The 5,716-nt window shown below is 39.6% G+C and overlaps 1 pseudogene; it reads right to left on the bottom strand.

Moving 5' to 3' along the window:
* Positions 1-536: 536 nt before the first annotated feature.
* Positions 537-2,903, bottom strand: LOC450466 (52 kDa repressor of the inhibitor of the protein kinase-like; annotated as a pseudogene).
* Between the last annotated feature and the right edge of the window lie 2,813 nt (positions 2,904-5,716).

Genomic DNA, 5,716 nt, shown 5'->3' with positions numbered 1-5,716 from the left:
AAATGCTATGTCTAAAATGACTTAACTAAAACAATTCCAGAGTGCCACCAGCAGAGAACATGCAGAAGGAAACATGGCACTTTCAATGTTCTCTTCTGGAAGAACAGATAGGTCCTCAAAACATGAGAGTTCAAACAGGGGCTATTTAAACAGGTAGATTATCAGTGGCTAATGTATTCAATGGAGTCCTATAGGCAAAGATATTTAGTGATTAAGTGGCCTATATACACCTTATTGCTTTACTTCCAAATATCAAATATAAGAAAGCCTATTTTTTTGGGAGGCCAAGGCAGGCAGATCACGGGGTCAAGAGATAGAGACCATCCTGTCTAACACGGTGAAACCCTGTCTCCATTAAAAATACAAAAAATTAGCCAGGCATGGTGGCTGGTGCCTTTAGTCCCAGCTACTCGGGAGACTGAGGCAGGAGAATAGTGGGAACCTGGGAGGCAGAGCTTGCAGTGAGCCAAGATCGCGCCACTGCACTCCGTCTCAAAAAAAAAAAGAAAAAAAAAAAGCCTGTTTTTAAAAGTCTCTTAGGTATTTTCCATGGTTTCCCAATTATCTGTGGGAAGCTCTGACTTACTTGTATAGAGTTTAATATACGTGTCCACCATTAAATCCAGGTCATGTTTTATATCAAAATTTATGTTAAGCAAAGCCAAGTTACTTGATCTTTGGTCTGTCAAAGTGTACTTCAAATATGCTTTAAGATGCTTTCATCCATTTTCATACCACTCATTCTCAACCTTCATCACAGGAAGAATACACAGGACCTTCAGCAAATGCATACACATTAGGAAAAAACTTGATGTCAGGCAGATGGAGGGCTTCACAGATGGTGGATGGAAGCTCTGTATCTTTCCCCCTGTGTTTCCATTTGATTCTCCAACAATGAAGCTCGGCTGAGAGCATGTTGGGATTAGGTAAGCCACTTCTACAACATGTCAGCATGGTGTTCCTCCTAGGTATTAAATTTGAGTTGTCCCATGACTGCGGGTACCAGAGATAAGCATTTAAGAGCTTTGAGGTGCTGTTCTGAGAATATATCTTTAAGTTCCTGAATAATGTGCTCCACTGTTGGGACACTTAGGGTTTCTTTATAGTAACTCTCAGAGGTTAGCTGAGATTCCAAGTTACCCTGGTGAGCACTGCGGAATTTCCCAGGGAGTTTCATTTGAAGATCAAGTTTGGTTGCCAAATTTGTGGCTTCCTCAAACCAAAATTCATGATAAACTTCAATATTTTCCATCACTTCGTTGAGTCAATGCAGTACTGCAGTCAAGCTACCGGCTGCAAAGAAGACATCAGGTTTGACCCTGGAGATTTTTCCCAAAGGCTCTTGTAAAAGGACATTTTAGAGAACAACAGTAGTAACAATGAAATCAAAATCTGTTACTGCACTGCAGAGTACAAAGGCGCGGCCAGCTATACAGTTATTCCATCTAATATTTGTGTCACTATTTATACTCTCTAAACATAAAACAAGTGCTTGCTGGAATTCAAAAGCATCATGCCTGCCTGTTCACTGAGAATGGCAGATTTCCTTCAGTTCTTTACCCCTTTCTTTACTGTTCTGAAAAAGGACAGAAATTACATTGTCAAGTTCTAAAAGCAGTTGTGGCGATCGATAGAAAAAGAACAAACTTCCTCAATTGTTCCTAATGTAACAGATACTCCCGTAACAGGTACTGATTTTGCCAACCACTTGTTTATGGCACAGGAGGAGTAGAGCATGTAAATAGCTTGGGGATATTTCTCTAAAAGTCTAGAAGCAACAACTTTCATTTTTGAAGAGAATCCACTAGACGCAATGTAAGCCTGGCCACGACAATACTCCGTATTTAATCCCCACTTCTCAGTGATCATAGTGTGAAATTTCACAGCCAAAATATCTGCATCAGCTTCATAAGGCAGGAAGCCTACAAATTCCTCTCTCAGGTTATGAGATTCATCAACAAACCTCACCAACACAGGTAGGTGCTCTTCCCCTGCTATGTCCACTACATTGTCAGTGATAATGGAAAAGAAGTGTGAGTCTCTCACTTCCCTGAGAGTTTATTCTCGAATACAGCTCTCACGGATCTCTAGCATCTGTTTTTGCTGTGTTTTTGAACAAAACAACGTGTTAACTGCTGTTGTCTCAAACTGCTTTCTCAGAACCTCCTCACCAGAATTTATCCGGGCCGACACTCCAGCAGTGCTTGAAAGTTATCTGGAGTAAAGAGATCTTCTGGGATTTCATCAGCCTCATATCCATCCAGAGGTATGTTTTGCTTTCCCATCAGAATCAAGATTTCAAATAGAGATTTTAGTTATTCTTTGTTTTCCGTCTCTTCAAGGGTTAGAGGTAAGATGTCCTCATCTTGTCCTTCACCCCCTTCTTCACTGGGGTTCTGAGCATTGCTATTGTTGGTTTCTTTATGTTTTTGTTCCTGTTCAGAAGTTTCATCAACTTTTTTTCTGTTTCAGTGTCCTGATTTCGTCTTCACTCAGTTCTTTTATTCGTTTTCTGTGTCTACTCTGTGTGTTGTTCAAATGACTGGTAAGATCAAATATTGTTGGTATTGCATTATCTCGAAGAACTGTCCTGTAAGGACTCTCCCAATGACTTCACGAGTATCTGCTTCAATTAGTTTTGAGAAATAAAATAAACCAATTGTTTAGTTTTCTGATGCCTCTGCAAAATGTATAGTTCTACAGATCATAGAGGTCTCAAAATGTGTGGCACATAATTGATAATGTTTATTTAGCTGATCAGGTGTTTTATCTTCTAAATGTGCTCTCCTACAATTGTCCACCCACTTCTGGCATCTGGCCGGGTCCCGCGGGAACTTGAAGAAGGCCAGGTCGGACTGCGTGCTCTTCCGCGTGCAGTTAGGGGCAGCGCAGAAGTTCCGCATCCTTGCCCGCCGCCGGCCGGCTCAGCCCCGTCCCCTCCTCCTCAGGGCAGTCCGCCCGCCCATGGGGCCAGGGAGGGGAGCCAGGCCGGCTGGCCAGCTCGGCAGGACTGGCGCGCGGGGGCGATAAATTCTTATAGTTTGACTTTCCATTTTTAGTTTTAATTATGTTATGCCACTTATAAAAGAAAATATTCTGACTGCTCATTCCCAAAATATCTCAATTAAGTGCAAGGCAGAAACATTGGGTTAACTTCAACGTTTGTAAAAGTTTTCCCCAGAAAATTAAAATCTCCCATAGATATAGAATGCCCAGTCAGGACCACCTAAATACAGCTCTCAAAGACAAAACTGTAGGCACAAATATTTCTAAAGTAAATGATAAACACATGGATCTACCAAGGATATTTTCCTGATGCTGTAACTTTAAGCTTCTTCATGTGTTGAGAAAGTATCTTTTTAAAATAACTCTGGAACTGTGGAACATTGAAAATGAGTGTGTTTCTGTGCAGCATTTGTGGAATGCTGGCCACCAAACAGACATTTACAGCAATTGCAAATTTGCTTTTAAATGGATCCCCCATGACCCCAAAATATTTTTATCCCTTGCTAGTTATCTATTTTCTCTCTTAAATAATCCTGCCTTTTTATAACACTTTACTCCTGTTGCAAATTTTTTCACCAAATGCACAGTTAACTTTAAATCCATTTTAAAAGGCAAAGAGAAGATACCAGTAACTCTTACTTTGAACCTATATATGCTTTTGTCCTATTTATGTTCAGTTTGTCAGACTTTCCCCAAAAGTGATAGTTATTCTATTTAATTCAATTTAGCCAAATATCATGGGCTATAAAGTCAAGATTATACCAGAAGGGGCAATTGTCATAATTTAAGGTTTTGAGGCCACTAATGTCATGCTATTTTTAGGAATAACTAGACAAGACACAAAAGAACATCATTGTCACTGTTTCAGATATCATCTCATGAAACTGGTTTATTGGCCAGAATAATCCCAGGAATTTCTCAATGAAAACTCAATTATGAACAATGAGACATGTCAATGAGGCATTGACAGGAAATGAAACATTCCACGTATGCAAATATCTGACTAAAAGCTTTTCTCATTTAAGCTGAATTTTAAGAAATTCAAGGATTTTATTCCTAAATTGTACTTACTATCATTTATTTATATAATTTAGAATAATCGTTTTGAGCATTAGTGTGATGGACACTGCAAATGTATCCATTAAAATGTATTTACTCCATCTGTTAATGAAGACTTCAGGTTTGGGAGGTTGTACCTCCTAATCCCACCTTCCTTGGCATTTGAAATTGGAGGGGATATGTCTAAGGTACTATGTATTGTACTTTGCTATGACCACATTTATTGTTACACAAGTGGGCTTCTCTATTCCATTTAGGCCCATGAGACTGCAAAAGGTATTTGCTAGGGACATCTAATTAAAAAAAAAAAAGTCTTAGTCTTTATGCCAATGGTTGATGATGTCCCATAAACTTAGCAGCCATGGTTTAACCACAAGTCACCAGATGAAACTGCCTTAGTACAGTGCCTGTTACAAAACTAGAATACAGAACAGAACAAACATAACGAGCCTGTGATGCCATCATAGAGTTGCTAAATTAAAAAATCCAGGAAGTTTCCCTTTTGGATTTCCAACTTGCATCAGGCAACATTGTTTGAGCTGGGTTGTCTGTCACTTGTAACTAAATGCATGCTACCAAGACAATATTTATTCTATTATGTCAGTGATGCCTGCAGGGCTAATAACAGTATTTGCCATATTACATAAAGTTACTCAGGACTTTCTATGTTTTCTAACTCATGTGTTTAATTTGTATAGTGTATCTCTCTTCTCCTCTTGTTAGCTATTACTCTATGGACTAAGAAATTAATTACTAAAAGAAAAGAATTGTCAGCCAGTTTCCTTTGATCTGCTGTGAACCTGGAGGAGGGGCATGTGCCAAAGGCCTCAGCTCCCTCCTTACTTTCTTAGGAAGGACTATCCAGACCTACATCAATCAAAGTCAAATCCCCTTGTTAAGTATCTTTACTGAGCTACTATACAACAAGCTCTCTTCTAAGCATTTACCTGAATTAATCTATGTAATCCTCACATAATCTATTTAATCCTCACATAAACCTTATTTTACAGACCATATCATTCCCATTTTAGGCCATTTGTACTGCTTTAACATAAAACTTGAGAATGGGTAATTCATTAAAAACCAGAAATTTATTTTTCACAGTTTGGAAGGTGGGAAGTCCAAGATCAAGGTGCCGGCATTTGGTCTAGTGAGGGCCTTCTTCCTACATCCTTCATGCTTTCGCAGAAGGGCAAGCTAACTAAATGCTGCAGGAAGCATCTTTTCTAAGGGCCTTAACCTCATTAACCAGGAGGAAGCTCTCATGGCCTATTCACTTATTAAAGACCGACCTCTTAATACGATGACATTGGCAACACCTGGATTTTGGAGGGAAACTATTCAAACTATAGCACAAATGAAGAAAATGAGGTACAAAAGGGCTGGTAGGTAGTATAAAGTCACAAAACAAAGAAGAACTGGGAGTGTGATTTAAATAAAGGCAATTAAAAGCCCCGCCCCCTTAATTTTTATGCTACACGACCATTTAGTTTTTTTGTTTTTTTTTTTTTTTGAGATGGAGTCTCACTGTGTTGCCAGGCTGGAGTGCAGTGGCGCAGTCTTGGCTCACTGCAACCTCCGCCTCCCGGGTTCAAGTGATTCTCCTGCCTCAGCCCCCTGAGTAGCTGGGACTACAGGCACCCGCTACCAT

This window comes from Pan troglodytes, chromosome 8 (genome assembly GCF_028858775.2).
Source record: "Pan troglodytes isolate AG18354 chromosome 8, NHGRI_mPanTro3-v2.0_pri, whole genome shotgun sequence".
Lineage (NCBI taxonomy): Eukaryota > Metazoa > Chordata > Mammalia > Primates > Hominidae > Pan > Pan troglodytes.
This window is presented reverse-complemented; position numbering and strand designations above follow the sequence as displayed.